The sequence below is a fragment of the Marmota flaviventris genome, unplaced genomic scaffold (genome assembly GCF_047511675.1).
Source record: "Marmota flaviventris isolate mMarFla1 unplaced genomic scaffold, mMarFla1.hap1 Scaffold_132, whole genome shotgun sequence".
NCBI lineage: Eukaryota > Metazoa > Chordata > Mammalia > Rodentia > Sciuridae > Marmota > Marmota flaviventris.
The window spans coordinates 51,000-73,517 of NW_027287911.1; the positions used below are offsets into that span (position 1 = coordinate 51,000).

At 66.5% G+C, this 22,518-nt stretch overlaps 9 non-coding genes across 9 annotated transcripts; all 9 read right to left on the minus strand.

The window, feature by feature from the left end:
• Positions 1-1,902: 1,902 nt before the first annotated feature.
• Positions 1,903-2,021, minus strand: LOC139703894 (5S ribosomal RNA). Its single transcript, XR_011705972.1, has one exon. It is a non-coding gene; the product is annotated as a 5S ribosomal RNA (ribosomal RNA).
• Positions 2,022-4,424: 2,403 nt separating this feature from the next.
• On the minus strand, positions 4,425-4,543 carry LOC139703875 (5S ribosomal RNA). Its single transcript, XR_011705953.1, has one exon. It is a non-coding gene; the product is annotated as a 5S ribosomal RNA (ribosomal RNA).
• A 2,399-nt stretch (positions 4,544-6,942) lies between these two features.
• LOC139703895 (5S ribosomal RNA) lies at positions 6,943-7,061 on the minus strand. Its single transcript, XR_011705973.1, has one exon. It is a non-coding gene; the product is annotated as a 5S ribosomal RNA (ribosomal RNA).
• Positions 7,062-9,452: 2,391 nt separating this feature from the next.
• On the minus strand, positions 9,453-9,571 carry LOC139703859 (5S ribosomal RNA). The gene has a single exon (XR_011705938.1). It is a non-coding gene; the product is annotated as a 5S ribosomal RNA (ribosomal RNA).
• A 2,413-nt stretch (positions 9,572-11,984) lies between these two features.
• Positions 11,985-12,103, minus strand: LOC139703896 (5S ribosomal RNA). Its single transcript, XR_011705974.1, has one exon. It is a non-coding gene; the product is annotated as a 5S ribosomal RNA (ribosomal RNA).
• A 2,407-nt stretch (positions 12,104-14,510) lies between these two features.
• LOC139703897 (5S ribosomal RNA) lies at positions 14,511-14,629 on the minus strand. The gene has a single exon (XR_011705975.1). It is a non-coding gene; the product is annotated as a 5S ribosomal RNA (ribosomal RNA).
• A 2,419-nt stretch (positions 14,630-17,048) lies between these two features.
• Positions 17,049-17,167, minus strand: LOC139703876 (5S ribosomal RNA). The gene has a single exon (XR_011705954.1). It is a non-coding gene; the product is annotated as a 5S ribosomal RNA (ribosomal RNA).
• A 2,415-nt stretch (positions 17,168-19,582) lies between these two features.
• Positions 19,583-19,701, minus strand: LOC139703877 (5S ribosomal RNA). Its single transcript, XR_011705955.1, has one exon. It is a non-coding gene; the product is annotated as a 5S ribosomal RNA (ribosomal RNA).
• A 2,401-nt stretch (positions 19,702-22,102) lies between these two features.
• On the minus strand, positions 22,103-22,221 carry LOC139703878 (5S ribosomal RNA). The gene has a single exon (XR_011705956.1). It is a non-coding gene; the product is annotated as a 5S ribosomal RNA (ribosomal RNA).
• Positions 22,222-22,518: the final 297 nt, after the last annotated feature.

Below are 22,518 nucleotides of genomic sequence, written 5' to 3' on the forward strand. Positions count from 1 at the left end.
CAGTGTCCCGCGCGCGCGAACCTAGCCTAGCCTAGCCCGGAGCCCAGAGAGCCAGGGGCGGAGAGGCAGGCGGGCACCCCCCTCGGACACCCCAGGGACCCTGACACAGGCCCAGCGCCCCAGGCGGAAATGCAGTCCGACTGGGCAATGGCCAGCCGCCGGCCACACACGTCCCCTGAGCGTGCCTGGCGAGTGGAGCCACGCACAGGGAGGGCAGGAGGGAGGAACACACTCAGGGACTCAGGGAAAACCGGGCAGAGGGTGGCCGGGGGCAGCGGCCCGCTGGCTCCCAGTCAGTCAGTCGCCCGGCCAGGCTCAGAAGTGCGCCGCTGGGGTCGTGCCTCGCCCTGAGTTTCGGGCCCACTCTGCAAAGCCACCGCAGTCACCCCCTTCGGACCCAATGCCAAGGTCGGAGGGCTCTGCGCCTTGTTGGTACCAGTCAACGACCAGCACGTGCACAGTACCGCCCTGAGGAAGGGCATAGACCCCTCTGTCCAGTGTCCAGGAAAGGACCGCCTGTGGAAGAAGCACCCTGATTCAAACCCCTGTGGGAGCTTAGTCGGCGGCCTCACCAGACGGAAAGCCCCCTCCCCTGCAAGCATTGCAGGGGGGAGAGGGGGGAGGGAGGGGAGCGGTGGTTGCGTTGCGGGGACACGCGCCCACCGGGTCGTCAGGCCCTGCGTCTTGTCCTGTCCTCTGCAGGTGGACCGGTGACCGCGACCAAGGGGCCTCTGCTTCCCTGTCCCCACCGGCCGGGCTTCAACTCCTCTTGGCACCTGGTCCTCCATGGCAACCCCCTGGCCCCGAACCGCTTGCCTGCTCTGAAGGCTGCTTCCTCCTCTTTCAGGAGCGCCTGCCCTCTTTTGCCATCTGCTCTCTTGCTTGGCTCTCAGCGCAGACTCCTAAGACCCTGTGGCCTCCTCGGCCCTCTCTCAGCCTCTGCTGAGCACACACCCTGAAGTCCTGCGCGCACTTCAAGGGTGATGTGTGAATCCACTCTTACATCCATGGGAAGTTAGATGGGAGATGAGAGAACCTGTGACTGCCCAGTCTCCAGGCTACCATGGACCTGGTGACTTGCAGCCCAGAGTGAGTTGGCTGGGGTTGGGTGGGGGGTAGAGGGGTGAGTGTGTGTCTCTGTGTGTGTGTGTGTGTGTGTGTGTGTGTGAGAGAGAGAGAGAGAGAGAGAGAGAGAGAGAGGAGAGTCAAGGCCAGAGAGGGATTGAGTGGGAGATGGAGACAGGGATGCCTCCTCACAGGCCAAGAGAGGCACAAGAGAGAAGGAGAGATGGATGAACAGGGACCCACAGAGACATCTGCTGCTCCGATGAGAGTGAAAGGGAGAGACAGGCAGAGAGAGAGATAGACTCAGGGGGACCCTCACGGAGGAAGGCGGTGGGGAAGGAGGTAGAGACACAGGAGGGACCTTGCGGAGGTGGTGCAAAGAGAGAAGGACCCAGGCAGAGACGCTCGATGGACTCTCCCACTCCCAGGATCTGGGTGTCAAGGTTCTGCTTGTGTGGCAGGAACGGGTGAGGGAGCGGGCCCCGCGGGTGGGCCCCGTGTTCTGGGGAAGGCGGGTGTCGCCCCCCCACACACCCCATCCTCCAGGCCGAGGGGTGGGGGGGTCGGTCTGGGTGCACATGGAGGGTCGTGGCCTGGACCTGGCTCGGCTCAGCGGGGTCTCATGGAGTGAGTGTCCTAGCGTCCCTGGGGAGAGCCAGGCCTGTGGGCCTTGTTGCAGGCGCTGGGCGCTGGTCGTCGGGAGGCCAGCCGCAGGCCTGAAGGGACAGCGACCGGCAGCCCAGGGCTGCGCCTGCGCCCTGGCCCGAGGGCCCGGGGGTCACGGCCTGTCTCTCGGGGCCACGCAAGTTAAAAGTGTGTGTGGGAAGGGGGCGCAAAAGCCTACAGCACCCGGTATTCCCAGGCGGTCTCCCATCCAAGTACTAACCAGGCCCGACCCTGCTTAGCTTCCGAGATCAGACGAGATCGGGCGCGTTCAGGGTGGTATGGCCGTAGACGGGGAGGGCCGCCCGGGGGCGCCTCAAGAGCCTGCTCCGGGTTCCACCCTTCAGTCCAGGGGACGGGAGGGGGGTGGAGGGGGGAAATCGGAGGGGGTGGTCGCAGGGGGCCTCCCTCGCCCGCCCCACAACAGCGCAGCCCAACCCAACTCAACTCAAGGCTGGGGGCTCTCACGCTCCGCTCCGACCTGACTCCACCGGGCAGCGGCCCAGGGGTCCTGGGAGACTGGGACTGGCTGAGTCCCGCCTCCAACACCGCCCCTCTCCACCTGGCTCCACCTACCGCGAGCCCCACCAAGCGCCCGCAGGGATCGCACCGCCCCGCCCCGGCCTGGCGTGGCCTGGCGTGGCCTGGCCTCCACCGCCGCTCCTCGCCAAGGCCCAGGCCTCCCGCGACCCCAACCCCCCCACGGACCCCCGGCCCCCCACCGCCACGCCCACCCCGCCTTTCGCCAGGCGGAGAAGCCCAGAAGCCCTGGCCGTTTCAGTGTCCCGCGCGCGCGAACCTAGCCTAGCCTAGCCCGGAGCCCAGAGAGCCAGGGGCGGAGAGGCAGGCGGGCACCCCCCTCGGACACCCCAGGGACCCTGACACAGGCCCAGCGCCCCAGGCGGAAATGCAGTCCGACTGGGCAATGGCCAGCCGCCGGCCACACACGTCCCCTGAGCGTGCCTGGCGAGTGGAGCCACGCACAGGGAGGGCAGGAGGGAGGAACACACTCAGGGACTCAGGGAAAACCGGGCAGAGGGTGGCCGGGGGCAGCGGCCCGCTGGCTCCCAGTCAGTCAGTCGCCCGGCCAGGCTCAGAAGTGCGCCGCTGGGGTCGTGCCTCGCCCTGAGTTTCGGGCCCACTCTGCAAAGCCACCGCAGTCACCCCCTTCGGACCCAATGCCAAGGTCGGAGGGCTCTGCGCCTTGTTGGTACCAGTCAACGACCAGCACGTGCACAGCACCGCCCTGAGGAAGGGCATAGACCCCTCTGTCCAGTGTCCAGGAAAGGACCGCCTGTGGAAGAAGCACCCTGATTCAAACCCCTGTGGGAGCTTAGTCGGCGGCCTCACCAGACGGAAAGCCCCCTCCCCTGCAAGCATTGCAGGGGGGAGAGGGGGGAGGGAGGGGAGCGGTGGTTGCGTTGCGGGGACACGCGCCCACCGGGTCGTCAGGCCCTGCGTCTTGTCCTGTCCTCTGCAGGTGGACCGGTGACCGCGACCAAGGGGCCTCTGCTTCCCTGTCCCCACCGGCCGGGCTTCAACTCCTCTTGGCACCTGGTCCTCCATGGCAACCCCCTGGCCCCGAACCGCTTGCCTGCTCTGAAGGCTGCTTCCTCCTCTTTCAGGAGCGCCTGCCCTCTTTTGCCATCTGCTCTCTTGCTTGGCTCTCAGCGCAGACTCCTAAGACCCTGTGGCCTCCTCGGCCCTCTCTCAGCCTCTGCTGAGCACACACCCTGAAGTCCTGCGCGCACTTCAAGGGTGATGTGTGAATCCACTCTTACATCCATGGGAAGTTAGATGGGAGATGAGAGAACCTGTGACTGCCCAGTCTCCAGGCTACCATGGACCTGGTGACTTGCAGCCCAGAGTGAGTTGGCTGGGGTTGGGTGGGGGGTAGAGGGGTGAGTGTGTGTCTCTGTGTGTGTGTGTGTGTTTGTGTGTGTGTGTGTGTGTGAGAGAGAGAGAGAGAGAGAGAGAGAGAGAGAGAGAGAGAGGAGAGTCAAGGCCAGAGAGGGATTGAGTGGGAGATGGAGACAGGGATGCCTCCTCACAGGCCAAGAGAGGCACAAGAGAGAAGGAGAGATGGATGAACAGGGACCCACAGAGACATCTGCTGCTCCGATGAGAGTGAAAGGGAGAGACAGGCAGAGAGAGAGATAGACTCAGGGGGACCCTCACGGAGGAAGGCGGTGGGGAAGGAGGTAGAGACACAGGAGGGACCTTGCGGAGGTGGTGCAAAGAGAGAAGGACCCAGGCAGAGACGCTCGATGGACTCTCCCACTCCCAGGATGTGGGTGTCAAGGTTCTGCTTGTGTGGCAGGAACGGGTGAGGGAGCGGGCCCCGCGGGTGGGCCCCGTGTTCTGGGGAAGGCGGGTGTCGCCCCCCCACACACCCCATCCTCCAGGCCGAGGGGTGGGGGGGTCGGTCTGGGTGCACATGGAGGGTCGTGGCCTGGACCTGGCTCGGCTCAGCGGGGTCTCATGGAGTGAGTGTCCTAGCGTCCCTGGGGAGAGCCAGGCCTGTGGGCCTTGTTGCAGGCGCTGGGCGCTGGTCGTCGGGAGGCCAGCCGCAGGCCTGAAGGGACAGCGACCGGCAGCCCAGGGCTGCGCCTGCGCCCTGGCCCGAGGGCCCGGGGGTCACGGCCTGTCTCTCGGGGCCACGCAAGTTAAAAGTGTGTGTGGGAAGGGGGCGCAAAAGCCTACAGCACCCGGTATTCCCAGGCGGTCTCCCATCCAAGTACTAACCAGGCCCGACCCTGCTTAGCTTCCGAGATCAGACGAGATCGGGCGCGTTCAGGGTGGTATGGCCGTAGGCGGGGAGGGCCGCCCGGGGGCGCCTCAAGAGCCTGCTCCGGGTTCCACCCTTCAGTCCAGGGGACGGGAGGGGGGTGGAGGGGGGAAATCGGAGGGGGTGGTCGCAGGGGGCCTCCCTCGCCCGCCCCACAACAGCGCAGCCCAACCCAACTCAACTCAAGGCTGGGGGCTCTCACGCTCCGCTCCGACCTGACTCCACCGGGCAGCGGCCCAGGGGTCCTGGGAGACTGGGACTGGCTGAGTCCCGCCTCCAACACCGCCCCTCTCCACCTGGCTCCACCTACCGCGAGCCCCACCAAGCGCCCGCAGGGATCGCACCGCCCCGCCCCGGCCTGGCGTGGCCTGGCGTGGCCTGGCCTCCACCGCCGCTCCTCGCCAAGGCCCAGGCCTCCCGCGACCCCAACCCCCCCACGGACCCCCGGCCCCCCACCGCCACGCCCACCCCGCCTTTCGCCAGGCGGAGAAGCCCAGAAGCCCTGGCCGTTTCAGTGTCCCGCGCGCGCGAACCTAGCCTAGCCTAGCCCGGAGCCCAGAGAGCCAGGGGCGGAGAGGCAGGCGGGCACCCCCCTCGGACACCCCAGGGACCCTGACACAGGCCCAGCGCCCCAGGCGGAAATGCAGTCCGACTGGGCAATGGCCAGCCGCCGGCCACACACGTCCCCTGAGCGTGCCTGGCGAGTGGAGCCACGCACAGGGAGGGCAGGAGGGAGGAACACACTCAGGGACTCAGGGAAAACCGGGCAGAGGGTGGCCGGGGGCAGCGGCCCGCTGGCTCCCAGTCAGTCAGTCGCCCGGCCAGGCTCAGAAGTGCGCCGCTGGGGTCGTGCCTCGCCCTGAGTTTCGGGCCCACTCTGCAAAGCCACCGCAGTCACCCCCTTCGGACCCAATGCCAAGGTCGGAGGGCTCTGCGCCTTGTTGGTACCAGTCAACGACCAGCACGTGCACAGCACCGCCCTGAGGAAGGGCATAGACCCCTCTGTCCAGTGTCCAGGAAAGGACCGCCTGTGGAAGAAGCACCCTGATTCAAACCCCTGTGGGAGCTTAGTCGGCGGCCTCACCAGACGGAAAGCCCCCTCCCCTGCAAGCATTGCAGGGGGGAGAGGGGGGAGGGAGGGGAGCGGTGGTTGCGTTGCGGGGACACGCGCCCACCGGGTCGTCAGGCCCTGCGTCTTGTCCTGTCCTCTGCAGGTGGACCGGTGACCGCGACCAAGGGGCCTCTGCTTCCCTGTCCCCACCGGCCGGGCTTCAACTCCTCTTGGCACCTGGTCCTCCATGGCAACCCCCTGGCCCCGAACCGCTTGCCTGCTCTGAAGGCTGCTTCCTCCTCTTTCAGGAGCGCCTGCCCTCTTTTGCCATCTGCTCTCTTGCTTGGCTCTCAGCGCAGACTCCTAAGACCCTGTGGCCTCCTCGGCCCTCTCTCAGCCTCTGCTGAGCACACACCCTGAAGTCCTGCGCGCACTTCAAGGGTGATGTGTGAATCCACTCTTACATCCATGGGAAGTTAGATGGGAGATGAGAGAACCTGTGACTGCCCAGTCTCCAGGCTACCATGGACCTGGTGACTTGCAGCCCAGAGTGAGTTGGCTGGGGTTGGGTGGGGGGTAGAGGGGTGAGTGTGTGTCTCTGTGTGTGTGTGTGTGTTTGTGTGTGTGTGTGTGTGTGTGAGAGAGAGAGAGAGAGAGAGAGAGAGAGAGAGAGGAGAGTCAAGGCCAGAGAGGGATTGAGTGGGAGATGGAGACAGGGATGCCTCCTCACAGGCCAAGAGAGGCACAAGAGAGAAGGAGAGATGGATGAACAGGGACCCACAGAGACATCTGCTGCTCCGATGAGAGTGAAAGGGAGAGACAGGCAGAGAGAGAGATAGACTCAGGGGGACCCTCACGGAGGAAGGCGGTGGGGAAGGAGGTAGAGACACAGGAGGGACCTTGCGGAGGTGGTGCAAAGAGAGAAGGACCCAGGCAGAGACGCTCGATGGACTCTCCCACTCCCAGGATGTGGGTGTCAAGGTTCTGCTTGTGTGGCAGGAACGGGTGAGGGAGCGGGCCCCGCGGGTGGGCCCCGTGTTCTGGGGAATGCGGGTGTCGCCCCCCCACACACCCCATCCTCCAGGCCGAGGGGTGGGGGGGTCGGTCTGGGTGCACATGGAGGGTCGTGGCCTGGACCTGGCTCGGCTCAGCGGGGTCTCATGGAGTGAGTGTCCTAGCGTCCCTGGGGAGAGCCAGGCCTGTGGGCCTTGTTGCAGGCGCTGGGCGCTGGTCGTCGGGAGGCCAGCCGCAGGCCTGAAGGGACAGCGACCGGCAGCCCAGGGCTGCGCCTGCGCCCTGGCCCGAGGGCCCGGGGGTCACGGCCTGTCTCTCGGGGCCACGCAAGTTAAAAGTGTGTGTGGGAAGGGGGCGCAAAAGCCTACAGCACCCGGTATTCCCAGGCGGTCTCCCATCCAAGTACTAACCAGGCCCGACCCTGCTTAGCTTCCGAGATCAGACGAGATCGGGCGCGTTCAGGGTGGTATGGCCGTAGACGGGGAGGGCCGCCCGGGGGCGCCTCAAGAGCCTGCTCCGGGTTCCACCCTTCAGTCCAGGGGACGGGAGGGGGGTGGAGGGGGGAAATCGGAGGGGGTGGTCGCAGGGGGCCTCCCTCGCCCGCCCCACAACAGCGCAGCCCAACCCAACTCAACTCAAGGCTGGGGGCTCTCACGCTCCGCTCCGACCTGACTCCACCGGGCAGCGGCACAGGGGTCCTGGGAGACTGGGACTGGCTGAGTCCCGCCTCCAACACCGCCCCTCTCCACCTGGCTCCACCTACCGCGAGCCCCACCAAGCGCCCGCAGGGATCGCACCGCCCCGCCCCGGCCTGGCGTGGCCTGGCGTGGCCTGGCCTCCACCGCCGCTCCTCGCCAAGGCCCAGGCCTCCCGCGACCCCAACCCCCCCACGGACCCCCGGCCCCCCACCGCCACGCCCACCCCGCCTTTCGCCAGGCGGAGAAGCCCAGAAGCCCTGGCCGTTTCAGTGTCCCGCGCGCGCGAACCTAGCCTAGCCTAGCCCGGAGCCCAGAGAGCCAGGGGCGGAGAGGCAGGCGGGCACCCCCCTCGGACACCCCAGGGACCCTGACACAGGCCCAGCGCCCCAGGCGGAAATGCAGTCCGACTGGGCAATGGCCAGCCGCCGGCCACACACGTCCCCTGAGCGTGCCTGGCGAGTGGAGCCACGCACAGGGAGGGCAGGAGGGAGGAACACACTCAGGGACTCAGGGAAAACCGGGCAGAGGGTGGCCGGGGGCAGCGGCCCGCTGGCTCCCAGTCAGTCAGTCGCCCGGCCAGGCTCAGAAGTGCGCCGCTGGGGTCGTGCCTCGCCCTGAGTTTCGGGCCCACTCTGCAAAGCCACCGCAGTCACCCCCTTCGGACCCAATGCCAAGGTCGGAGGGCTCTGCGCCTTGTTGGTACCAGTCAACGACCAGCACGTGCACAGCACCGCCCTGAGGAAGGGCATAGACCCCTCTGTCCAGTGTCCAGGAAAGGACCGCCTGTGGAAGAAGCACCCTGATTCAAACCCCTGTGGGAGCTTAGTCGGCGGCCTCACCAGACGGAAAGCCCCCTCCCCTGCAAGCATTGCAGGGGGGAGAGGGGGGAGGGAGGGGAGCGGTGGTTGCGTTGCGGGGACACGCGCCCACCGGGTCGTCAGGCCCTGCGTCTTGTCCTGTCCTCTGCAGGTGGACCGGTGACCGCGACCAAGGGGCCTCTGCTTCCCTGTCCCCACCGGCCGGGCTTCAACTCCTCTTGGCACCTGGTCCTCCATGGCAACCCCCTGGCCCCGAACCGCTTGCCTGCTCTGAAGGCTGCTTCCTCCTCTTTCAGGAGCGCCTGCCCTCTTTTGCCATCTGCTCTCTTGCTTGGCTCTCAGCGCAGACTCCTAAGACCCTGTGGCCTCCTCGGCCCTCTCTCAGCCTCTGCTGAGCACACACCCTGAAGTCCTGCGCGCACTTCAAGGGTGATGTGTGAATCCACTCTTACATCCATGGGAAGTTAGATGGGAGATGAGAGAACCTGTGACTGCCCAGTCTCCAGGCTACCATGGACCTGGTGACTTGCAGCCCAGAGTGAGTTGGCTGGGGTTGGGTGGGGGGTAGAGGGGTGAGTGTGTGTCTCTGTGTGTGTGTGTGTGTTTGTGTGTGTGTGTGTGTGTGTGAGAGAGAGAGAGAGAGAGAGAGAGAGGAGAGTCAAGGCCAGAGAGGGATTGAGTGGGAGATGGAGACAGGGATGCCTCCTCACAGGCCAAGAGAGGCACAAGAGAGAAGGAGAGATGGATGAACAGGGACCCACAGAGACATCTGCTGCTCCGATGAGAGTGAAAGGGAGAGACAGGCAGAGAGAGAGATAGACTCAGGGGGACCCTCACGGAGGAAGGCGGTGGGGAAGGAGGTAGAGACACAGGAGGGACCTTGCGGAGGTGGTGCAAAGAGAGAAGGACCCAGGCAGAGACGCTCGATGGACTCTCCCACTCCCAGGATGTGGGTGTCAAGGTTCTGCTTGTGTGGCAGGAACGGGTGAGGGAGCGGGCCCCGCGGGTGGGCCCCGTGTTCTGGGGAAGGCGGGTGTCGCCCCCCCACACACCCCATCCTCCAGGCCGAGGGGTGGGGGGGTCGGTCTGGGTGCACATGGAGGGTCGTGGCCTGGACCTGGCTCGGCTCAGCGGGGTCTCATGGAGTGAGTGTCCTAGCGTCCCTGGGGAGAGCCAGGCCTGTGGGCCTTGTTGCAGGCGCTGGGCGCTGGTCGTCGGGAGGCCAGCCGCAGGCCTGAAGGGACAGCGACCGGCAGCCCAGGGCTGCGCCTGCGCCCTGGCCCGAGGGCCCGGGGGTCACGGCCTGTCTCTCGGGGCCACGCAAGTTAAAAGTGTGTGTGGGAAGGGGGCGCAAAAGCCTACAGCACCCGGTATTCCCAGGCGGTCTCCCATCCAAGTACTAACCAGGCCCGACCCTGCTTAGCTTCCGAGATCAGACGAGATCGGGCGCGTTCAGGGTGGTATGGCCGTAGAAGGGGAGGGCCGCCCGGGGGCGCCTCAAGAGCCTGCTCCGGGTTCCACCCTTCAGTCCAGGGGACGGGAGGGGGGTGGAGGGGGGAAATCGGAGGGGGTGGTCGCAGGGGGCCTCCCTCGCCCGCCCCACAACAGCGCAGCCCAACCCAACTCAACTCAAGGCTGGGGGCTCTCACGCTCCGCTCCGACCTGACTCCACCGGGCAGCGGCCCAGGGGTCCTGGGAGACTGGGACTGGCTGAGTCCCGCCTCCAACACCGCCCCTCTCCACCTGGCTCCACCTACCGCGAGCCCCACCAAGCGCCCGCAGGGATCGCACCGCCCCGCCCCGGCCTGGCGTGGCCTGGCGTGGCCTGGCCTCCACCGCCGCTCCTCGCCAAGGCCCAGGCCTCCCGCGACCCCAACCCCCCCACGGACCCCCGGCCCCCCACCGCCACGCCCACCCCGCCTTTCGCCAGGCGGAGAAGCCCAGAAGCCCTGGCCGTTTCAGTGTCCCGCGCGCGCGAACCTAGCCTAGCCTAGCCCGGAGCCCAGAGAGCCAGGGGCGGAGAGGCAGGCGGGCACCCCCCTCGGACACCCCAGGGACCCTGACACAGGCCCAGCGCCCCAGGCGGAAATGCAGTCCGACTGGGCAATGGCCAGCCGCCGGCCACACACGTCCCCTGAGCGTGCCTGGCGAGTGGAGCCACGCACAGGGAGGGCAGGAGGGAGGAACACACTCAGGGACTCAGGGAAAACCGGGCAGAGGGTGGCCGGGGGCAGCGGCCCGCTGGCTCCCAGTCAGTCAGTCGCCCGGCCAGGCTCAGAAGTGCGCCGCTGGGGTCGTGCCTCGCCCTGAGTTTCGGGCCCACTCTGCAAAGCCACCGCAGTCACCCCCTTCGGACCCAATGCCAAGGTCGGAGGGCTCTGCGCCTTGTTGGTACCAGTCAACGACCAGCACGTGCACAGTACCGCCCTGAGGAAGGGCATAGACCCCTCTGTCCAGTGTCCAGGAAAGGACCGCCTGTGGAAGAAGCACCCTGATTCAAACCCCTGTGGGAGCTTAGTCGGCGGCCTCACCAGACGGAAAGCCCCCTCCCCTGCAAGCATTGCAGGGGGGAGAGGGGGGAGGGAGGGGAGCGGTGGTTGCGTTGCGGGGACACGCGCCCACCGGGTCGTCAGGCCCTGCGTCTTGTCCTGTCCTCTGCAGGTGGACCGGTGACCGCGACCAAGGGGCCTCTGCTTCCCTGTCCCCACCGGCCGGGCTTCAACTCCTCTTGGCACCTGGTCCTCCATGGCAACCCCCTGGCCCCGAACCGCTTGCCTGCTCTGAAGGCTGCTTCCTCCTCTTTCAGGAGCGCCTGCCCTCTTTTGCCATCTGCTCTCTTGCTTGGCTCTCAGCGCAGACTCCTAAGACCCTGTGGCCTCCTCGGCCCTCTCTCAGCCTCTGCTGAGCACACACCCTGAAGTCCTGCGCGCACTTCAAGGGTGATGTGTGAATCCACTCTTACATCCATGGGAAGTTAGATGGGAGATGAGAGAACCTGTGACTGCCCAGTCTCCAGGCTACCATGGACCTGGTGACTTGCAGCCCAGAGTGAGTTGGCTGGGGTTGGGTGGGGGGTAGAGGGGTGAGTGTGTGTCTCTGTGTGTGTGTGTGTGTGTTTGTGTGTGTGTGTGTGTGTGTGTGTGAGAGAGAGAGAGAGAGAGAGAGAGAGAGAGAGAGAGAGAGAGGAGAGTCAAGGCCAGAGAGGGATTGAGTGGGAGATGGAGACAGGGATGCCTCCTCACAGGCCAAGAGAGGCACAAGAGAGAAGGAGAGATGGATGAACAGGGACCCACAGAGACATCTGCTGCTCCGATGAGAGTGAAAGGGAGAGACAGGCAGAGAGAGAGATAGACTCAGGGGGACCCTCACGGAGGAAGGCGGTGGGGAAGGAGGTAGAGACACAGGAGGGACCTTGCGGAGGTGGTGCAAAGAGAGAAGGACCCAGGCAGAGACGCTCGATGGACTCTCCCACTCCCAGGATGTGGGTGTCAAGGTTCTGCTTGTGTGGCAGGAACGGGTGAGGGAGCGGGCCCCGCGGGTGGGCCCCGTGTTCTGGGGAAGGCGGGTGTCGCCCCCCCACACACCCCATCCTCCAGGCCGAGGGGTGGGGGGGTCGGTCTGGGTGCACATGGAGGGTCGTGGCCTGGACCTGGCTCGGCTCAGCGGGGTCTCATGGAGTGAGTGTCCTAGCGTCCCTGGGGAGAGCCAGGCCTGTGGGCCTTGTTGCAGGCGCTGGGCGCTGGTCGTCGGGAGGCCAGCCGTAGGCCTGAAGGGACAGCGACCGGCAGCCCAGGGCTGCGCCTGCGCCCTGGCCCGAGGGCCCGGGGGTCACGGCCTGTCTCTCGGGGCCACGCAAGTTAAAAGTGTGTGTGGGAAGGGGGCGCAAAAGCCTACAGCACCCGGTATTCCCAGGCGGTCTCCCATCCAAGTACTAACCAGGCCCGACCCTGCTTAGCTTCCGAGATCAGACGAGATCGGGCGCGTTCAGGGTGGTATGGCCGTAGACGGGGAGGGCCGCCCGGGGGCGCCTCAAGAGCCTGCTCCGGGTTCCACCCTTCAGTCCAGGGGACGGGAGGGGGGTGGAGGGGGGAAATCGGAGGGGGTGGTCGCAGGGGGCCTCCCTCGCCCGCCCCACAACAGCGCAGCCCAACCCAACTCAACTCAAGGCTGGGGGCTCTCACGCTCCGCTCCGACCTGACTCCACCAGGCAGCGGCCCAGGGGTCCTGGGAGACTGGGACTGGCTGAGTCCCGCCTCCAACACTGCCCCTCTCCACCTGGCTCCACCTACCGCGAGCCCCACCAAGCGCCCGCAGGGATCGCACCGCCCCGCCCCGGCCTGGCGTGGCCTGGCGTGGCCTGGCCTCCACCGCCGCTCCTCGCCAAGGCCCAGGCCTCCCGCGACCCCAACCCCCCCACGGACCCCCGGCCCCCCACCGCCACGCCCACCCCGCCTTTCGCCAGGCGGAGAAGCCCAGAAGCCCTGGCCGTTTCAGTGTCCCGCGCGCGCGAACCTAGCCTAGCCTAGCCCGGAGCCCAGAGAGCCAGGGGCGGAGAGGCAGGCGGGCACCCCCCTCGGACACCCCAGGGACCCTGACACAGGCCCAGCGCCCCAGGCGGAAATGCAGTCCGACTGGGCAATGGCCAGCCGCCGGCCACACACGTCCCCTGAGCGTGCCTGGCGAGTGGAGCCACGCACAGGGAGGGCAGGAGGGAGGAACACACTCAGGGACTCAGGGAAAACCGGGCAGAGGGTGGCCGGGGGCAGCGGCCCGCTGGCTCCCAGTCAGTCAGTCGCCCGGCCAGGCTCAGAAGTGCGCCGCTGGGGTCGTGCCTCGCCCTGAGTTTCGGGCCCACTCTGCAAAGCCACCGCAGTCACCCCCTTCGGACCCAATGCCAAGGTCGGAGGGCTCTGCGCCTTGTTGGTACCAGTCAACGACCAGCACGTGCACAGTACCGCCCTGAGGAAGGGCATAGACCCCTCTGTCCAGTGTCCAGGAAAGGACCGCCTGTGGAAGAAGCACCCTGATTCAAACCCCTGTGGGAGCTTAGTCGGCGGCCTCACCAGACGGAAAGCCCCCTCCCCTGCAAGCATTGCAGGGGGGAGAGGGGGGAGGGAGGGGAGCGGTGGTTGCGTTGCGGGGACACGCGCCCACCGGGTCGTCAGGCCCTGCGTCTTGTCCTGTCCTCTGCAGGTGGACCGGTGACCGCGACCAAGGGGCCTCTGCTTCCCTGTCCCCACCGGCCGGGCTTCAACTCCTCTTGGCACCTGGTCCTCCATGGCAACCCCCTGGCCCCGAACCGCTTGCCTGCTCTGAAGGCTGCTTCCTCCTCTTTCAGGAGCGCCTGCCCTCTTTTGCCATCTGCTCTCTTGCTTGGCTCTCAGCGCAGACTCCTAAGACCCTGTGGCCTCCTCGGCCCTCTCTCAGCCTCTGCTGAGCACACACCCTGAAGTCCTGCGCGCACTTCAAGGGTGATGTGTGAATCCACTCTTACATCCATGGGAAGTTAGATGGGAGATGAGAGAACCTGTGACTGCCCAGTCTCCAGGCTACCATGGACCTGGTGACTTGCAGCCCAGAGTGAGTTGGCTGGGGTTGGGTGGGGGGTAGAGGGGTGAGTGTGTGTCTCTGTGTGTGTGTGTGTGTGTTTGTGTGTGTGTGTGTGTGTGTGTGTGTGAGAGAGAGAGAGAGAGAGAGAGAGAGAGAGAGAGGAGAGTCAAGGCCAGAGAGGGATTGAGTGGGAGATGGAGACAGGGATGCCTCCTCACAGGCCAAGAGAGGCACAAGAGAGAAGGAGAGATGGATGAACAGGGACCCACAGAGACATCTGCTGCTCCGATGAGAGTGAAAGGGAGAGACAGGCAGAGAGAGAGATAGACTCAGGGGGACCCTCACGGAGGAAGGCGGTGGGGAAGGAGGTAGAGACACAGGAGGGACCTTGCGGAGGTGGTGCAAAGAGAGAAGGACCCAGGCAGAGACGCTCGATGGACTCTCCCACTCCCAGGATGTGGGTGTCAAGGTTCTGCTTGTGTGGCAGGAACGGGTGAGGGAGCGGGCCCCGCGGGTGGGCCCCGTGTTCTGGGGAAGGCGGGTGTCGCCCCCCCACACACCCCATCCTCCAGGCCGAGGGGTGGGGGGGTCGGTCTGGGTGCACATGGAGGGTCGTGGCCTGGACCTGGCTCGGCTCAGCGGGGTCTCATGGAGTGAGTGTCCTAGCGTCCCTGGGGAGAGCCAGGCCTGTGGGCCTTGTTGCAGGCGCTGGGCGCTGGTCGTCGGGAGGCCAGCCGTAGGCCTGAAGGGACAGCGACCGGCAGCCCAGGGCTGCGCCTGCGCCCTGGCCCGAGGGCCCGGGGGTCACGGCCTGTCTCTCGGGGCCACGCAAGTTAAAAGTGTGTGTGGGAAGGGGGCGCAAAAGCCTACAGCACCCGGTATTCCCAGGCGGTCTCCCATCCAAGTACTAACCAGGCCCGACCCTGCTTAGCTTCCGAGATCAGACGAGATCGGGCGCGTTCAGGGTGGTATGGCCGTAGACGGGGAGGGCCGCCCGGGGGCGCCTCAAGAGCCTGCTCCGGGTTCCACCCTTCAGTCCAGGGGACGGGAGGGGGGTGGAGGGGGGAAATCGGAGGGGGTGGTCGCAGGGGGCCTCCCTCGCCCGCCCCACAACAGCGCAGCCCAACCCAACTCAACTCAAGGCTGGGGGCTCTCACGCTCCGCTCCGACCTGACTCCACCAGGCAGCGGCCCAGGGGTCCTGGGAGACTGGGACTGGCTGAGTCCCGCCTCCAACACCGCCCCTCTCCACCTGGCTCCACCTACCGCGAGCCCCACCAAGCGCCCGCAGGGATCGCACCGCCCCGCCCCGGCCTGGCGTGGCCTGGCGTGGCCTGGCCTCCACCGCCGCTCCTCGCCAAGGCCCAGGCCTCCCGCGACCCCAACCCCCCCACGGACCCCCGGCCCCCCACCGCCACGCCCACCCCGCCTTTCGCCAGGCGGAGAAGCCCAGAAGCCCTGGCCGTTTCAGTGTCCCGCGCGCGCGAACCTAGCCTAGCCTAGCCCGGAGCCCAGAGAGCCAGGGGCGGAGAGGCAGGCGGGCACCCCCCTCGGACACCCCAGGGACCCTGACACAGGCCCAGCGCCCCAGGCGGAAATGCAGTCCGACTGGGCAATGGCCAGCCGCCGGCCACACACGTCCCCTGAGCGTGCCTGGCGAGTGGAGCCACGCACAGGGAGGGCAGGAGGGAGGAACACACTCAGGGACTCAGGGAAAACCGGGCAGAGGGTGGCCGGGGGCAGCGGCCCGCTGGCTCCCAGTCAGTCAGTCGCCCGGCCAGGCTCAGAAGTGCGCCGCTGGGGTCGTGCCTCGCCCTGAGTTTCGGGCCCACTCTGCAAAGCCACCGCAGTCACCCCCTTCGGACCCAATGCCAAGGTCGGAGGGCTCTGCGCCTTGTTGGTACCAGTCAACGACCAGCACGTGCACAGTACCGCCCTGAGGAAGGGCATAGACCCCTCTGTCCAGTGTCCAGGAAAGGACCGCCTGTGGAAGAAGCACCCTGATTCAAACCCCTGTGGGAGCTTAGTCGGCGGCCTCACCAGACGGAAAGCCCCCTCCCCTGCAAGCATTGCAGGGGGGAGAGGGGGGAGGGAGGGGAGCGGTGGTTGCGTTGCGGGGACACGCGCCCACCGGGTCGTCAGGCCCTGCGTCTTGTCCTGTCCTCTGCAGGTGGACCGGTGACCGCGACCAAGGGGCCTCTGCTTCCCTGTCCCCACCGGCCGGGCTTCAACTCCTCTTGGCACCTGGTCCTCCATGGCAACCCCCTGGCCCCGAACCGCTTGCCTGCTCTGAAGGCTGCTTCCTCCTCTTTCAGGAGCGCCTGCCCTCTTTTGCCATCTGCTCTCTTGCTTGGCTCTCAGCGCAGACTCCTAAGACCCTGTGGCCTCCTCGGCCCTCTCTCAGCCTCTGCTGAGCACACACCCTGAAGTCCTGCGCGCACTTCAAGGGTGATGTGTGAATCCACTCTTACATCCATGGGAAGTTAGATGGGAGATGAGAGAACCTGTGACTGCCCAGTCTCCAGGCTACCATGGACCTGGTGACTTGCAGCCCAGAGTGAGTTGGCTGGGGTTGGGTGGGGGGTAGAGGGGTGAGTGTGTGTCTCTGTGTGTGTGTGTGTGTGTTTGTGTGTGTGTGTGTGTGTGTGTGTGTGTGTGTGAGAGAGAGAGAGAGAGAGAGAGAGAGAGAGAGAGAGAGAGGAGAGTCAAGGCCAGAGAGGGATTGAGTGGGAGATGGAGACAGGGATGCCTCCTCACAGGCCAAGAGAGGCACAAGAGAGAAGGAGAGATGGATGAACAGGGACCCACAGAGACATCTGCTGCTCCGATGAGAGTGAAAGGGAGAGACAGGCAGAGAGAGAGATAGACTCAGGGGGACCCTCACGGAGGAAGGCGGTGGGGAAGGAGGTAGAGACACAGGAGGGACCTTGCGGAGGTGGTGCAAAGAGAGAAGGACCCAGGCAGAGACGCTCGATGGACTCTCCCACTCCCAGGATGTGGGTGTCAAGGTTCTGCTTGTGTGGCAGGAACGGGTGAGGGAGCGGGCCCCGCGGGTGGGCCCCGTGTTCTGGGGAAGGCGGGTGTCGCCCCCCCACACACCCCATCCTCCAGGCCGAGGGGTGGGGGGGTCGGTCTGGGTGCACATGGAGGGTCGTGGCCTGGACCTGGCTCGGCTCAGCGGGGTCTCATGGAGTGAGTGTCCTAGCGTCCCTGGGGAGAGCCAGGCCTGTGGGCCTTGTTGCAGGCGCTGGGCGCTGGTCGTCGGGAGGCCAGCCGCAGGCCTGAAGGGACAGCGACCGGCAGCCCAGGGCTGCGCCTGCGCCCTGGCCCGAGGGCCCGGGGGTCACGGCCTGTCTCTCGGGGCCACGCAAGTTAAAAGTGTGTGTGGGAAGGGGGCGCAAAAGCCTACAGCACCCGGTATTCCCAGGCGGTCTCCCATCCAAGTACTAACCAGGCCCGACCCTGCTTAGCTTCCGAGATCAGACGAGATCGGGCGCGTTCAGGGTGGTATGGCCGTAGGCGGGGAGGGCCGCCCGGGGGCGCCTCAAGAGCCTGCTCCGGGTTCCACCCTTCAGTCCAGGGGACGGGAGGGGGGTGGAGGGGGGAAATCGGAGGGGGTGGTCGCAGGGGGCCTCCCTCGCCCGCCCCACAACAGCGCAGCCCAACCCAACTCAACTCAAGGCTGGGGGCTCTCACGCTCCGCTCCGACCTGACTCCACCGGGCAGCGGCCCAGGGGTCCTGGGAGACTGGGACTGGCTGAGTCCCGCCTCCAACACCGCCCCTCTCCACCTGACTCCACCTACCGCGAGCCCCACCAAGCGCCCGCAGGGATCGCCCCGCCCCGCCCCGGCCTGGCGTGGCCTGGCGTGGCCTGGCCTCCTCCGCCGCTCCTCGCCAAGGCCCAGGCCTCCCGCGACCCCAACCCCCCCACGGACCCCCGGCCCCCCACCGCCACGCCCACCCCGCCTTTCGCCAGGCGGAGAAGCCCAGAAGCCCTGGCCGTTTCAGTGTCCCGCGCGCGCGAACCTAGCCTAGCCTAGCCCGGAGCCCAGAGAGCCAGGGGCGGAGAGGCAGGCGGGCACCCCCCTCGGACACCCCAGGGACCCTGACACAGGCCCAGCGCCCCAGGCGGAAATGCAGTCCGACTGGGCAATGGCCAGCCGCCGGCCACACACGTCCCCTGAGCGTGCCTGGCGAGTGGAGCCACGCACAGGGAGGGCAGGAGGGAGGAACACACTCAGGGACTCAGGGAAAACCGGGCAGAGGGTGGCCGGGGGCAGCGGCCCGCTGGCTCCCAGTCAGTCAGTCGCCCGGCCAGGCTCAGAAGTGCGCCGCTGGGGTCGTGCCTCGCCCTGAGTTTCGGGCCCACTCTGCAAAGCCACCGCAGTCACCCCCTTCGGACCCAATGCCAAGGTCGGAGGGCTCTGCGCCTTGTTGGTACCAGTCAACGACCAGCACGTGCACAGTACCGCCCTGAGGAAGGGCATAGACCCCTCTGTCCAGTGTCCAGGAAAGGACCGCCTGTGGAAGAAGCACCCTGATTCAAACCCCTGTGGGAGCTTAGTCGGCGGCCTCACCAGACGGAAAGCCCCCTCCCCTGCAAGCATTGCAGGGGGGAGAGGGGGGAGGGAGGGGAGCGGTGGTTGCGTTGCGGGGACACGCGCCCACCGGGTCGTCAGGCCCTGCGTCTTGTCCTGTCCTCTGCAGGTGGACCGGTGACCGCGACCAAGGGGCCTCTGCTTCCCTGTCCCCACCGGCCGGGCTTCAACTCCTCTTGGCACCTGGTCCTCCATGGCAACCCCCTGGCCCCGAACCGCTTGCCTGCTCTGAAGGCTGCTTCCTCCTCTTTCAGGAGCGCCTGCCCTCTTTTGCCATCTGCTCTCTTGCTTGGCTCTCAGCGCAGACTCCTAAGACCCTGTGGCCTCCTCGGCCCTCTCTCAGCCTCTGCTGAGCACACACCCTGAAGTCCTGCGCGCACTTCAAGGGTGATGTGTGAATCCACTCTTACATCCATGGGAAGTTAGATGGGAGATGAGAGAACCTGTGACTGCCCAGTCTCCAGGCTACCATGGACCTGGTGACTTGCAGCCCAGAGTGAGTTGGCTGGGGTTGGGTGGGGGGTAGAGGGGTGAGTGTGTGTCTCTGTGTGTGTGTGTGTGTGTTTGTGTGTGTGTGTGTGTGTGTGTGTGTGTGTGAGAGAGAGAGAGAGAGAGAGAGAGAGAGAGAGAGAGAGGAGAGTCAAGGCCAGAGAGGGATTGAGTGGGAGATGGAGACAGGGATGCCTCCTCACAGGCCAAGAGAGGCACAAGAGAGAAGGAGAGATGGATGAACAGGGACCCACAGAGACATCTGCTGCTCCGATGAGAGTGAAAGGGAGAGACAGGCAGAGAGAGAGATAGACTCAGGGGGACCCTCACGGAGGAAGGCGGTGGGGAAGGAGGTAGAGACACAGGAGGGACCTTGCGGAGGTGGTGCAAAGAGAGAAGGACCCAGGCAGAGACGCTCGATGGACTCTCCCACTCCCAGGATGTGGGTGTCAAGGTTCTGCTTGTGTGGCAGGAACGGGTGAGGGAGCGGGCCCCGCGGGTGGGCCCCGTGTTCTGGGGAAGGCGGGTGTCGCCCCCCCACACACCCCATCCTCCAGGCCGAGGGGTGGGGGGGTCGGTCTGGGTGCACATGGAGGGTCGTGGCCTGGACCTGGCTCGGCTCAGCGGGGTCTCATGGAGTGAGTGTCCTAGCGTCCCTGGGGAGAGCCAGGCCTGTGGGCCTTGTTGCAGGCGCTGGGCGCTGGTCGTCGGGAGGCCAGCCGCAGGCCTGAAGGGACAGCGACCGGCAGCCCAGGGCTGCGCCTGCGCCCTGGCCCGAGGGCCCGGGGGTCACGGCCTGTCTCTCGGGGCCACGCAAGTTAAAAGTGTGTGTGGGAAGGGGGCGCAAAAGCCTACAGCACCCGGTATTCCCAGGCGGTCTCCCATCCAAGTACTAACCAGGCCCGACCCTGCTTAGCTTCCGAGATCAGACGAGATCGGGCGCGTTCAGGGTGGTATGGCCGTAGGCGGGGAGGGCCGCCCGGGGGCGCCTCAAGAGCCTGCTCCGGGTTCCACCCTTCAGTCCAGGGGACGGGAGGGGGGTGGAGGGGGGAAATCGGAGGGGGTGGTCGCAGGGGGCCTCCCTCGCCCGCCCCACAACAGCGCAGCCCAACCCAACTCAACTCAAGGCTGGGGGCTCTCACGCTCCGCTCCGACCTGACTCCACCGGGCAGCGGCCCAGGGGTCCTGGGAGACTGGGACTGGCTGAGTCCCGCCTCCAACACCGCCCCTCTCCACCTGACTCCACCTACCGCGAGCCCCACCAAGCGCCCGCAGGGATCGCCCCGCCCCGCCCCGGCCTGGCGTGGCCTGGCGTGGCCTGGCCTCCTCCGCCGCTCCTCGCCAAGGCCCAGGCCTCCCGCGACCCCAACCCCCCCACGGACCCCCGGCCCCCCACCGCCACGCCCACCCCGCCTTTCGCCAGGCGGAGAAGCCCAGAAGCCCTGGCCGTTTCAGTGTCCCGCGCGCGCGAACCTAGCCTAGCCTAGCCCGGAGCCCAGAGAGCCAGGGGCGGAGAGGCAGGCGGGCACCCCCCTCGGACACCCCAGGGACCCTGACACAGGCCCAGCGCCCCAGGCGGAAATGCAGTCCGACTGGGCAATGGCCAGCCGCCGGCCACACACGTCCCCTGAGCGTGCCTGGCGAGTGGAGCCACGCACAGGGAGGGCAGGAGGGAGGAACACACTCAGGGACTCAGGGAAAACCGGGCAGAGGGTGGCCGGGGGCAGCGGCCCGCTGGCTCCCAGTCAGTCAGTCGCCCGGCCAGGCTCAGAAGTGCGCCGCTGGGGTCGTGCCTCGCCCTGAGTTTCGGGCCCACTCTGCAAAGCCACCGCAGTCACCCCCTTCGGACCCAATGCCAAGGTCGGAGGGCTCTGCGCCTTGTTGGTACCAGTCAACGACCAGCACGTGCACAGCACCGCCCTGAGGAAGGGCATAGACCCCTCTGTCCAGTGTCCAGGAAAGGACCGCCTGTGGAAGAAGCACCCTGATTCAAACCCCTGTGGGAGCTTAGTCGGCGGCCTCACCAGACGGAAAGCCCCCTCCCCTGCAAGCATTGCAGGGGGGAGAGGGGGGAGGGAGGGGAGCGGTGGTTGCGTTGCGGGGACACGCGCCCACCGGGTCGTCAGGCCCTGCGTCTTGTCCTGTCCTCTGCAGGTGGACCGGTGACCGCGACCAAGGGGCCTCTGCTTCCCTGTCCCCACCGGCCGGGCTTCAACTCCTCTTGGCACCTGGTCCTCCATGGCAACCCCCTGGCCCCGAACCGCTTGCCTGCTCTGAAGGCTGCTTCCTCCTCTTTCAGGAGCGCCTGCCCTCTTTTGCCATCTGCTCTCTTGCTTGGCTCTCAGCGCAGACTCCTAAGACCCTGTGGCCTCCTCGGCCCTCTCTCAGCCTCTGCTGAGCACACACCCTGAAGTCCTGCGCGCACTTCAAGGGTGATGTGTGAATCCACTCTTACATCCATGGGAAGTTAGATGGGAGATGAGAGAACCTGTGACTGCCCAGTCTCCAGGCTACCATGGACCTGGTGACTTGCAGCCCAGAGTGAGTTGGCTGGGGTTGGGTGGGGGGTAGAGGGGTGAGTGTGTGTCTCTGTGTGTGTGTGTGTGTTTGTGTGTGTGTGTGTGTGTGAGAGAGAGAGAGAGAGAGAGAGAGAGAGAGAGAGAGAGGAGAGTCAAGGCCAGAGAGGGATTGAGTGGGAGATGGAGACAGGGATGCCTCCTCACAGGCCAAGAGAGGCACAAGAGAGAAGGAGAGATGGATGAACAGGGACCCACAGAGACATCTGCTGCTCCGATGAGAGTGAAAGGGAGAGACAGGCAGAGAGAGAGATAGACTCAGGGGGACCCTCACGGAGGAAGGCGGTGGGGAAGGAGGTAGAGACACAGGAGGGACCTTGCGGAGGTGGTGCAAAGAGAGAAGGACCCAGGCAGAGACGCTCGATGGACTCTCCCACTCCCAGGATGTGGGTGTCAAGGTTCTGCTTGTGTGGCAGGAACGGGTGAGGGAGCGGGCCCCGCGGGTGGGCCCCGTGTTCTGGGGAAGGCGGGTGTCGCCCCCCCACACACCCCATCCTCCAGGCCGAGGGGTGGGGGGGTCGGTCTGGGTGCACATGGAGGGTCGTGGCCTGGACCTGGCTCGGCTCAGCGGGGTCTCATGGAGTGAGTGTCCTAGCGTCCCTGGGGAGAGCCAGGCCTGTGGGCCTTGTTGCAGGCGCTGGGCGCTGGTCGTCGGGAGGCCAGCCGCAGGCCTGAAGGGACAGCGACCGGCAGCCCAGGGCTGCGCCTGCGCCCTGGCCCGAGGGCCCGGGGGTCACGGCCTGTCTCTCGGGGCCACGCAAGTTAAAAGTGTGTGTGGGAAGGGGGCGCAAAAGCCTACAGCACCCGGTATTCCCAGGCGGTCTCCCATCCAAGTACTAACCAGGCCCGACCCTGCTTAGCTTCCGAGATCAGACGAGATCGGGCGCGTTCAGGGTGGTATGGCCGTAGGCGGGGAGGGCCGCCCGGGGGCGCCTCAAGAGCCTGCTCCGGGTTCCACCCTTCAGTCCAGGGGACGGGAGGGGGGTGGAGGGGGGAAATCGGAGGGGGTGGTCGCAGGGGGCCTCCCTCGCCCGCCCCACAACAGCGCAGCCCAACCCAACTCAACTCAAGGCTGGGGGCTCTCACGCTCCGCTCCGACCTGACTCCACCGGGCAGCGGCCCAGGGGTCCTGGGAGACTGGGACTGGCTGAGTCCCGCCTCCAACACCGCCCCTCTCCACCTGACTCCACCTACCGCGAGCCCCACCA